This window comes from Pan troglodytes, chromosome 7 (genome assembly GCF_028858775.2).
Source record: "Pan troglodytes isolate AG18354 chromosome 7, NHGRI_mPanTro3-v2.0_pri, whole genome shotgun sequence".
Lineage (NCBI taxonomy): Eukaryota > Metazoa > Chordata > Mammalia > Primates > Hominidae > Pan > Pan troglodytes.
In genome coordinates this window covers 28531758-28544022 of record NC_072405.2, presented here as the reverse complement: position 1 = coordinate 28544022, position 12265 = coordinate 28531758, and the positions used below count along the sequence as shown (strand labels likewise).

The window sequence follows — 12265 nt, the reverse complement described above, 5'->3', positions numbered from 1 at the left end:
TCCTCGCCTCTTTCAGCTTCTGGTGGCCCCAGGTGCTCCTTGGCTTGTATTCACATCACTCCCATCTTCGCCTCTGTCTGCATGGCTATCTCTTCCCTGTCTCTGTGTCTTTATGCGGTGTTTCCCCCTCTGGGTCTCTCTTCTTATAAGGACACCAGTCCTATTGGATTAAGAGTCACCTCCTCTTAACTAATTACATCTGCAATGACCCTATTTCCAAACAAGGTCACATTCTGAAATCCTGGGAGTTAGGACATCAACATGTCTTTTGCGGGGACACAATTCAATCCATTAAAAGGGGCATTGGGAGGACTGAGATTCAAGAGTGCAAGCACAGGTTTGGGGCTTGCTAAATGCCCGAGTCCCTCCTGCTCCGTCCAGATAGGGGCAAACCCCATGAAAAGGAGAGCTGCCAGACGGGGGAGGGTCCCGGGGAGTGTCTAGCAAGTGCCCGTGAACTCCGAGAGGTTGTTTAAACCGCCCTCTGTTAAGAAGGGGGTGGGGCCCGGGTGGGTAACTCACTCAAAGCAACATGATTTTCCCGAGAATAGACCCAGGTTCCAAGAGTGGGGCACAGGGGCCCGTCCCCCTTTGAAGTGCAAATGCAGGCCCCTGGGTGCAGCCCTCCCAGAATAATCAGTGTCTTGCATCTGCTGCCCTGCCTGAAGTGTGACCCGCCAGCTGCTCTCGTTCTCTGGATGCCCCACTGGCTGAAGTCAGGTGGCTGGAAGGATCAGGCCCCAGGCAGACCCGGTAATCAGCACTTAGCAGGGGTGGGGGAATTAAGAAAACAGAGTGTTTAATGTGCTGGGTGGCAGCTGCGGTTCCGCTCCCATTTGCTTAGATACCTGCTGTCCCCGCTGGGCCCTGGGTTGGGGGAGGGCGGCACGAGCAGCCCTTTGTTTAACAGCAGCTCACTTACAGGAGCCCCAGGCTGTTGGGCAGGTCGCAGGAGGAGGATGGGGCATTTGGTGGTTTTGATATCAATCAGCAGTGACCTTGGTGATAAAGATGCTTAGCGTCAGGCTCCCCTCTGACAGAGAGTCCCAGCTGGCTGCTCTAGGGTCACCCATGAGGCTCCACCTTAAAATCCAGAGCTTCTCCACAAGAGAAGTCAAAACCAACACCATAAACAGGAGGATTCTGTTCTAAAAGCTGGGGTTTGGGAACCAGACGGAGCAGGAGCAGCTATGGAGACTGGTGGTGAGACCTAGCGTGCCGTCAGACTTTGCTTATGTAGCCCAAACCTCAGTTTTCTCATCTGTGAAACAGGAATCAGTCGTTACAGGGTGGGCATGAGAAAGTGTATGTAAAACACCTGTCAGTAATATTCAACGTACTCTTTCCTCGCTAAGACCCAAGGTGCCTCTAGAAAGGGTTAAGTCCTGGCACCTGCCCCCACAAAAAAGGGGTAAGGTCAGGTGAGAGAAGAACACCAGGTAGCCCCCTCCGGGCCTCCTGATGCTCAGACCTTGCTCAAGAAGGGATGGCCCTCCCTCCAACCCCTTTATCTGTCCCTTCTCAGCCGTGACCACATTACCTCTTGGGCTACCTGCCTCTTTTAAGGCTCTAGTGGGGCAGATCTATCTCGGCTGAGATAAAACAAGGCCAATCTAAACAGCTCCTAGGCTGAGCAAGACAGCCTGAAATTCAATGTTCGCTGAGTGAGCGCTCTGCACATTCGACCACCAGTGAACAAACCCCCAGCACTGGCACCCGGAGCCTTGGGTCTACAGGCCCAGCCAGAGTGGGGGAAGGTGGGCTCGGACATGCAAAGCTGCCACCTGGGGGTGATGCCCAGGGCTGCCTTCTCCAGAGCTTCTCCTTGGAGCGGACAGAGCTGTGCCCCTGAGACTCTAGATCCCACAGGGAAAGGCCTTCTGGGGCTGGCACCTGCTCCTTATGGCTTTCTGGGCCCCTCAGGGACATCAGTCCTGACGTGCCGCAGGGAAGACCCCGTGGCTCTGAAGAGAAGGCATTGGAATAGGAACTATATTCCTTTGCTCGGGTGGGCTACTGTAACCAAGAACCACAGGCCAGGTGGTTTCAACAACTGAAATATATTCTCTCACAGTTCTGGAAGTCTGAAAATCAAAGTGTCAGCAAGGTTGGTTCCTCCCGCAGGCTGTGAGGGAGAATCTATTTCCTGCAGCTCTCCCAGATTCCAGTGGTTTGCTGGCAACCTTCAGCATTCCTTGGCTTGTAGCTGCATCACTCCAATCTTCACACAGGGCGTCTGTCTTCCCATGGCCGCTTTTAAATAAGGACACCAGTCATATTGGATTAGAGGCCCACCCTACTTCAGTGTGACCTCATCTTAACTAATATCTACAATGACCCTAGTTCCAAATAAGGTCACATTCTGGGTACTGGGGGGTTAGGATTTAAATATATAGTTTTCGGCAGGGGACACTACTCAACCTGGACTTAAGTGTAGAGTACGATTTGTTTGTTTTGAAGACAGAATCTCGCTCTGTCACCAAGGCTGGAGTGCAGCGGTCTGACCTCGGCTCACTGCAACCTCTGTCTCCTGGGTTCAAGCAATTCTTGTGCCTCAGCCTCCCAAGTAGCTGGGATTACAGGCGTGCGCCACCATGTCCAGCTAATTTTTGTATTTTTAGGAGAGACGGGATTTCACCACGTTGGCCAGGCTGGACTCAAACTCCTGACCTCAAGTGATCCACCTGCCTCAGCCTCCCAAAGTGCTGGGATTACAGGAATGAGCCACCACGCCCGGCTGGATTGTGACCAAAGAAGTAGCACCCTCCTGATATTTGCTCTCCTAAATCTAGGACAAGAGAGCTTTCCAGTATGACTTATTTGGGAGAAGACAAAAAAGCTGGTGTGCTTGGGGCCAGGGCCTCCGGGGCAGGAAGGAGGCTGCCCTCCTGCATAATCGCTCTCTCTCCTCTGCCTGTGCACTGTGCTGGGAAGAATTAGGTCAGCCTTTGGGCTTTGCCATGAGGTAGCAGAAACTATTAAAAGCTGTCCTGTGAGCCGACTTAGAGGCCAGTGATTTAGCACGATTTGGAGAGAGGAGTGGCCTCACGCCTCTGCCTCATGGCTCTGCCTCTGGTGAAACCGCCCAGGTAAAGTCCACATGTATGCATCCCACAAAGCTGCCCTTCATCTCTCCAGGCCCCTTCCTGATCTGTCAATCTGCTTAACTAGTTGTGCATATGTCAGAGAGCTGTTTTGATAAGTAAAGCAGATGATTAGGGCAAGCTGGCACGCAGTAAATGCATGAATTCCGGCCATTGCTAGGGTGAGTCAGGGAGGGATGCCCTGCAGAGAACACAGAAGGCATCTTACAGCGTAGAATTGCTGGGAATACAAGGGCAGACCAGACCAGGGGTGGAACGAGGGCAGCGGGCACGGGGAAAGGAGGTGCCTAGGATGACTCCCACTAAGAGATCCACAGGAATACGGAGGAGGCGCTGCCTCCCCAAGCAGGTACTTGAGCACCCGGGCTCTTAAAGCTCCCTCTTCCCATGTGGTCTACTGACACCTGATGGTAAATAATGGAAATGCAGCAAGAGTTGCAAGGTTTTTTGTGTGTGCGTTTTTTTCTTTTAATTTTACTTCTGTAACAGGATTAAAAGTACTGCTGCCTCTTCAGACACACGGATACCTGCACCTATGGCTACTCTAAGTTTCCCCACGTACACTAACTGACACAGACCTGAAACTTATGAGGGCTTTACGCTGGGGTTCATGATGGTGCTGCTGCTGCTGGGCATCTTCTTTCTGTTCAGGGCCAGGTCAGTCCCAGGGCAGGCTTCAGAAAAGAGTCAGGCCGGGCGCGGTGGCTCATACCTGTAATCCCAGCACTTTGGGAGGCCAAGGTGGGCAGATCACTTGAGGTCAAGGGTTTGAAACCAGCCTGGCTAACATGGTGGAACCCCGTCTCTACTAAAAATATAAAAATTAGCCAGGTATAATGGCTCACGCCTGTTAATCCCAGCTACTCAGGAGGCTCAGGCAGGAGAATTGCTTGAACCTGGAAGGCGGAAGTTGCAGTGAGTCGAGATAGCGCCATTGCACTCCAGCTTGGGCCTGGGCGACAGAGTGAGACTGTCTCAACCAAAGAAAAAAAGGGGAGGGGAGAGTCAGTCCTTTCTGGGCCTAAAAATCTCTAGAGTAGAAGCTGTTGCTGCTACTTGATTACATTATGCCTTCCACACCTTGTCCTCCAACTAGCAAAAGAAACCCAGGCTGCCCCGGCCAACCCGAAGGGCTACAGCACAGCTGTCTCCGTCATTCTGAGCACCTGAGTGTTTGGATTTGGGGAAAGGAAGTGGGAGGGGGAGAAAGAGGAAGAGAAGAAGAGAGAACAGCTTGAGAAGGACACATCTGGTCCTTTCTAGAAATCTATTCAAAAATTAGAACTTCCTGGAGATGCCATGACGTGGTCAATCACCTATCTATGGATTAGGATTCAAGCCCTCTCTCGATTTTTTGGGCACTGAGCTGAGAGGTAATTCTTGCTCTGGACTAACTGGTGACACAATCTGTAGGCATCGTCAGTGACCAAACCGAGCAGTGGTGGCTGGGCCTCGGGGTCTAAGGGCGCAGCCACAGCTGGGGAAGGTGGGCTCCCTCTCTCGGGCATGAGCAGCTGCTGCCTGGGGGTGATGCCCAGGGCTGCTTTCCCTGGAGCTTCTCCTCGGGGGAAGGGCACTCGCTCCCTGATGGGACAGGGCTGTGTCACCAAGACTCAGGGACCTGCAGGGGAAAGGCTTCTGGAGCTGCAGAGGAAAGGCTTCTGGAGCTGACACCTGCTCCTTGTGCCTTCCTGGGTCCCTCAGGAGCCACAGGATCTTGTCTTGTCCTCAGGCTGTAACTACCCATCTCTAGTAACTACCCAACCCCGTCCTCTGAGACCTGCTCGTTGCTGGGTGTCATATAACAGAAATGAGAGGTCCTCTGGGTTAGTGGGTGCATCAGACCTTCCAGCTGCCACGCCGACCACCCTCAGGGCAGCTCTCTGGGGGCCTCTCTTTTAATATGGTTAGGAGTCGTGGTGGTGGACATGAAGAGAAGATACTATAAGGTCAGAAGAGTTTGGTATTTTATTTTGCTCTTATGAAAAGGGTGCCAGTCCCAAGCCTGTCTTTCCTGAAATAGTTTTACTTAGGAATACAATTCTGGTAGCCCTAAGGTTAGCCATCCTACTAAGAAATTTTGCATACCCACATTTATGGCCATTGACCTTATTTCTCTGATAACACTTAAGGGCCTGGTCATAACCTTCTTACCCTACAATACAAAGACAAAACAAACAAAAAACCACAGTCTTTGGAGAACAAGCTATGAGTTAAAGCCAGGCTGGTCACACACTACCTATGTGAAATTGGGCAAGTTACTTAACATCTGGCTTCAGTACCATCATTAATAGAACGTCTCTCATCAGCCACATGACAGACACAATAAAACATTAGCCTCCTCTGGACACTCAAGGCAACTTAAGATCACTAATTCTTCTAGGAGACATGGAATCTTACTCTTTTCCCTTTGTTTTGAGATCATGAGATCATAAAATGGTTTGCATCTGCTTTTGATTTTTTTTCTTTCTCCTTTAAAAAAAATTTTTTTTAAACATGTCATCCTTGTGCAGGAGCCACGCTAATCTTCTCTGTATCATTCTAATTTTAATGTATGTGCTGCTGAAGTGAGCACCTACTTTGGATGTCTACAATCACCCGGTGATACAGAGATAATCCCTGCTCAGATTGCTTTACAGATAAGGAAACTAAGGCTAAATGACATAGTCATTGAGGCATGGGCCTTGAATCTCTCAAAGCTGTGAACTCATTTTATCATAAAAATATAAGACTTGTTGTTCCTTTCCTTTTAGAGACAGGGTCTGGTTCTGTTGCCAGCGCTAGAGTGCAGCGGCATGATCATAGCTCACTGCCACCTTGACCTCCTAGGCTCAAAAGATCCTCCTGCCTCAGCCTTCTGAGTAGCTAGAACCACAGATACAAGCCACCAGACTTGGCTAATTTTCATCTTTATTTTTGTAGAGACAGGGTCTTGTTATGTTGCCCAGGCTGGTCTCAAACTTCTGGCCTCAAGTCATTCTCCTGCCTTGGCCTCCCAGAGTGCTAGGATTATAGGTGTGAGCCACTGCACCTGGCCCCTAGGCTTTTTTTTTTTTTTTTTTTTTTTTAAGGTATATTATTAGAGATGTAGAAATGGAGGTGATGAGATCAAACAGTTCCCCACTCACCCAGAGGACCTCTCATCTCTCATTTCTACTGTATGACATTTCTGCCGTTTGTCACGCAATCAATTAGAAAAAGGCAAAGCCAGGATTCAAACCCAGATACTCTGGTAGATATTTTATAGTGTTTTCTCTTAATCTTTAACAGTTTATTGTCCCCATTTATATGATAAATTGGGTCAGAGATAGTAAACAACTTGTCTAAATTCTCATAACGTAATGGTAGAACATAGATTTCGTCTCAGATCTGCTGTTCTCCAAAGCCCATGATTTTCCATGTTAGGCTACCACAATCTGAGGACCTTTCTGCACAGCAGGAACACAGAGTGACAGAAGGAATCTCCACTAGATTTCGGCATTCCCGACTTCCAATCCCAGTTCTTCCACTAAATCTAGGTCAGTTACTTGGCCTCCCTGAACCTCAGGTAGTGGGCAGTAATGTTCCCCCTGCCCTATCTTCAATATTAGAGGACAGTGGGCTGAGGTGAGCATGGGGGTTCGTGCTGACAACAGCAATGCACTTGGAATCTTTCCTGGGCTCTTGAGGAAAACTCTCTTCCTTATTCCTTCTTTTTACATGGCAGCAGCAGAGTACTAAATGCCTCCCCAGAGAGCTCCGGTTGCTTGAATTTGTGTTAATGTCACTTCCTGTATGTTGGTATTTGTATTTTTCAAAGCAAGGGGAAGACCAGGAACAGAGCCCACGAGGCAGAGCTGGGGAAAAGTGCCAGGTCTGATCTAAGAAAAAGATCCTGTTGTCCTCAAGCTGAGAAGCCAGAGCTTCCCATTCCAGGCTTCTGTACAGGTCTGTAGGGGAAACAGCAATGGCCCCCTAAGGTGTTTATTCTATCCTATTCTAGAAAGGGAACTCACCACCTCTAGAAAAAGTGATCAGGAGTGGTGAGTTTAGCAGTGTCCTGCCTTAGGTGAAATGGTCCATTCATCATGTAAAAGCTCTGCTGCTGGCTTTCAGTCTTGGATTGGCATCCCCTGGAGTTTGATTTGGTGATACACAGGAGGGACAGGAAAAAGCCCATCATTACCTAGACAAGATGGCAAGAAAGAAGTCCCAGGTGCTGCCCAAGAGGGATCCTGGGCACCGCCAGGGCACACTGGCCGCAGGCCAGAGTCAGATTTCCTGGATTGTAGAAATCATGTGGGCTCCCTGTCCTCCACCCATTTGGGGACCTTAAAATGAAGAAAGCTATCTTTGCAAAGTACATGGCTTTCCACAAGAAATACAGATGGCTTAAAAATGTTGGAATTCTATGACAACCTGGTTTACTTTAATACAGTATACTTTTTTATGCATTAAATTTGCAAGGTTTTTTGTTTTTGCTTTTGTTTTTGTTTTTGTTTTTTTGCCTATTACAAGTCAGGATGGTGGTTTCTGGAGAGAAAGGGGAGATGGTTAGTCACTGAAAGGGGACAGGATGGGGACCTCTGAGAGGCTGGAAATGTCCTGTCTAGTAACTTGGGTCTTGTTATACAGGTGTGCTTATTTTGTGGAAATGTATCAAGCTATTACATTAATGATCTGTGCAGTTTTCTATGTATGTTATTCTAATAGAAAATTTTCTTAAAATTAAGGTGTTTCTGGTTTTAGGGTTTTAACAAGAGTGAACACCCAGTGCTAGAGAGGGTGCAATGAAATCACGGTGAGACCAAAGGCTGTCATAAATCTTTTTTAAAGCAGTGGAGCCAATATAAGTAATGAGCTTTGGTAGTGTTCATATTCTTTGTCCTATACTTTTGGAAGTCTCTTAAATATCCCAGAACACAGACGAATATTTATGTACCAACAAATTCATCACAGTGTAAGCAAAAGTTGAAAATATGCTAAATGTTAAACAACAGAGACAATATGGGTATATTTATGATAAAGTGTTATATAGCCATTAAACTGAATGCTTAATAAGTGCAGTTTCCCATGCAATTAAGAGGCAGAATAAAAAATTTATGTTTCTTTAGTTTCAACTATATTAAAGCACTTGGAGTCTCATAGTAAATAAAGACCTGGTTTTTCTTAAGAAACGACATTAAGTATATCTTTAAAAGCTCAGTAAATAAGCTGGAAGCTACTTGCTTCCTGAATAAATCCGATTATTGGGCATTATAAAAAACCCCACTCCTGCACACTGCCAGTGAAAATAGAAAACGGGGGAGCCACTTTGGTAAGTCGTTTGGTAGTTCTTCAGAAGGTTAAACATGGAGTTATCATATGACCCAGCCATTCCACTCCTAGGGATATACTCAAGAGGAATGAAACATACACCCACACAAAAACTTGTACATGAATGTTGATAGCAGCATCAACGGCCCAAAAGCAGATACAACTCAAATGTCCAGCCACCAATGAACGGATACACACAAAGTAGTATATTCATATAATATTATTTGGTAATAAAAAGAAATGAAGCCTGATTATGTGTTATGACCTGGATGAACCTGGGAAACATTGTGCTAACTGAAAGAAGCACTGTATGATTCCATTTATAAGAAATATCCAGAACAGGCCGGGCGCGGTGGCTCACGCCTATAATCCCAACACTTTGGGAGGTCGAGAAGAGTGGATCACTTGAGGTCAGGAATCCAAGACCAGCCTGGCCAACATGGTGAAACCCCGTCTCTACTAAAAACACAAAAATTCGCCAGGCATGGCGGTGCGCGCCTATCATTCCAGCTACTCGAGAGGCTGAGGCATGAGAATCACTTGAACCTGGGAGATGGAGGTTGCAGTGGGCTGAGATCACGCCACTCACTCCAGCCTGGGCGACAGAATGAGACTCCGTCTGAAAGAAAAAAAAAAAAATCCAGAACAGGCAAATCCATGGACAGAGAAAGATCAGTAGCTGCCCGGGACTGGTAGGGTTGGGGAGAAATGGAGAGTGGCTTCTAATGGGTACAGTCTTTTGGGGGTGGGGAGAGAATATGAAAATGTTGTAACATTGATTGTGATGGTTGCACACTCTGTGACTATACTAAAAATCACTGAATGGCACTTTCAGTGGGTGAATTAGATGGTATGTGAATTATATTGCAGTAAAGCTGTTAAATACACACCCACTCACACACACACACCCGCACACACACATAACTCTTCTCCACATCACCTTCAATGGTTCAGCGCACATTCTGTGCTTCGGTCATCATCTATTAAGGCGGGTTCTTCTGTAATCAGGGTATGCAGACTTCATCTGTTATTACATTTCTTCATGCCAGCCCTTATTGGCTTAAAATATATCTTCCACACTCATGTCTATCTTTCAGAATCCTTAGCAAAACGCATGGGTAACTCCCTGGTATTTTCACAGGTTGTTGAAGCACTTAAGAGGTAAACCACCTAGGCCCCATCTCTCTCTTTCTCTCTCTCCCTCCCTCTCTGGATAACCCAGAAATGTGCACACAAACCTTTCAGCTCTTATTCCACCCCTGCCTTCTGGTGGAGGTGGAGGAGGGCTACTGCATCTCACACTTCAGCCTGGTCTCATTCCTCATCGTCTCACAGGATTCACCCTTGCCACTTCAGTTCCTGGGGTCTCCTGATGGGAAACAGGGGTAGCAAAGGCCAGAAAGCAGCACAGTGGAGGATGGTTTCCTGAACCCTCCCTGAAAACCAAAGTGGCTGAAGGAAACAACAGCAGACCCATGAGAAGCAAGGGGCTTTTGCCTGTGTGCAGTGGCTCGCGCCTGTAATCCCAGCACTTTGGGAGGCCGAGGCAGGTGGATCACTTGAGGTCAGGAGTTCGAGACCAGCCTGGCCAACATGGTGAAACCTCGTCTCACTAAAAATACAAAAATTAGCCAGGCGTGGTAGCACGCACCTGTAATCCCAGCTACTCAGCAGGCTAAGGCAAGAGAATCGCTTGAGTCCGGAGGCAGAGGTTGCAGGTTGCAGTGAGTCAAGATCGCACCACTGTACTCCAGCCTGGGCGACAAAGTGAGACACCTCAAAAAAAAAAAAAAAAAAAGAAGAAGAAAGGGGCTTTTGAGAAGTACTGCTAAAGGACCACAATTCCCCTCATGGCACATGTAATCTAAAGAATTCAATAGAACTTTGTTATTTGGAAATTATTTTTGTTTTTCAACGGATCCCTCAGATTAAACCACACGGCTGTTTTGTAATCTCATGTACTGAAAGTTTACACCTTAAACACATCTCTTCTTGACATGATTCCCATAATCTTATATATATGTGGTCCTCAGGAGAAAGCAGCCAGAATTGCCGTGGGCTTTGGCTTAAGAAGACAGAAGGGCAAAGCCACAGGTGGTAAAGTCATGATTGTTGAAAGGTTCTATATGATAAAGTGTTAAATTTCCTCAAAGTCATAGGATTATGGAACTCTCTTCTTCATGCTTACCTGCACTTTCCAAATTTTATCTGAACAATGAACATCTAGTAGGTAAATCACTAATGAAGCTTCCTTGGTGCTAGGGCCACACTTGAGTGCGACTGAATAGTAGATCCTGGGGAAAAGTATTGTAGAACCAGAGAATAGAATGTCTTACGTCAGAGTATATTGAGGTTTCCAGCAACCTAAGCTTGAATCAGAGTCCCAGCCTCTGTGAGTTGGTCTCAAGGCCCATGGTCAGTGCTCGCTTCCAGCTCCAGCTTCCCGCTTGGGAGAGGCCTTGGTTTCCATGAGCTGAGTCTCTAGATTTTGGAGAAGATTTTCTATGGACAGCACAGACCCAATAACAAAAGTACTATGGGAGCAGGCTAGATCTGACTTCTAAACCTGTTCAGTTACCAGAGAGATCAGTAACTCCCTAACTCATAAAGGGAGGGATGGTTAAGCGAACTAGAAATATTTAGACTGAAGACTTAGAAGTGGCCAACTATCTTCAGAATGGTAGAGGGTCAACACCTGGGAGAGCCGTAGGGGACGGCCCAAGGATACCCCTCCGTGAAGTTAGAGGGAGGCAAGTTTCTTGGTTTAGGAAGATTATTCCAACTACCAGAGATGCCCATCTGTGAGTAGACTGCCTCCTGACACCGTCCCACCTTCACCAGAAGCTGGATCTCACTGCTTCAGATGCTCAGAAAGCCCTTCAGTTATCAGGAAAGGGCTGGACCAGGTCATCCTTGCCATCTCTCTACCCCGACCTCCCAATTCCATAGTACAGGGCTCCTTACACCGATTTCAGTTTATTTTTATCAGAGCATGTTCCCTTACAGTCCCCAGGCTAACATGCAGCCCCCAAAAAAGCACTATTTGATTCAGTGAACTGTTGACTGCCAGTCACTGATCCGGAAGTGTCTGTTTCTAGAACTCTATGTTTAGCCACTGCCACACCATTCAGGGGCTGCTGCCCTCTTGTGGAAATGAAGAATACGACTGCTTAGAAAAGAAATTAGATGCATTTGGAGGCTATTGTCTGTACACACATTCCCATCTTACCTTCCCCTAAAAGCTTAATATTTTAGTGTGAGCCCTAAGCTTAACTTTTTAGTGTGAGCCCTGAAGTTCCTAGGTCCAGACAGTCAGGGCCTTTGGTTTACATTCATGCTACCATTCTGTCCACCAGGATATGGAACTTTAGCCACAATACAAAATCCTGGTTTCTAGCGAGATTGACATTTGTGAAGACCATTTTGATGTGTGGAGTGGCCTTTGGATGTTAACATTGTGCTGTGGGAAGAGCACTAGCCCAGGCTTAAAGACCCAGGTTCCAGCTCATGTTCTGCCATTCCCTTGTGACCCTGGACGAGTCATTTTCCAGTTGCATCTGTGGATAAAGGGCTACATGACCACTGGTACCTGGAACGCTGTAATTTATTGGATTTAGAAAATGCTCTAGGAGTTTGGAGATGAAATTCTGTGGAGAACAGTGGCATATCACATGTGCACTACTTGTAGCTGCTAACCACAGCAAACAGCCACGGGCTTGATTCTAGGTTAGGGACCCTCAGGCTCCTACAAAGGAGACCTAGGCATTGTTCATGTGTGCCTCAGCCTCAGGGATAGCCATGGTCAGATGCTTTGCTTTTCCCTTAAGTAGAAATGTGGCAGACTGTTCAGGGAGGGTTCCACAATT

General features: G+C 47.3%; 1 pseudogene; it reads right to left on the bottom strand.

Moving 5' to 3' along the window:
* Positions 1–5580: 5580 nt before the first annotated feature.
* Positions 5581–5679, bottom strand: LOC112204231 (U6 spliceosomal RNA; annotated as a pseudogene).
* Positions 5680–12265: the final 6586 nt, after the last annotated feature.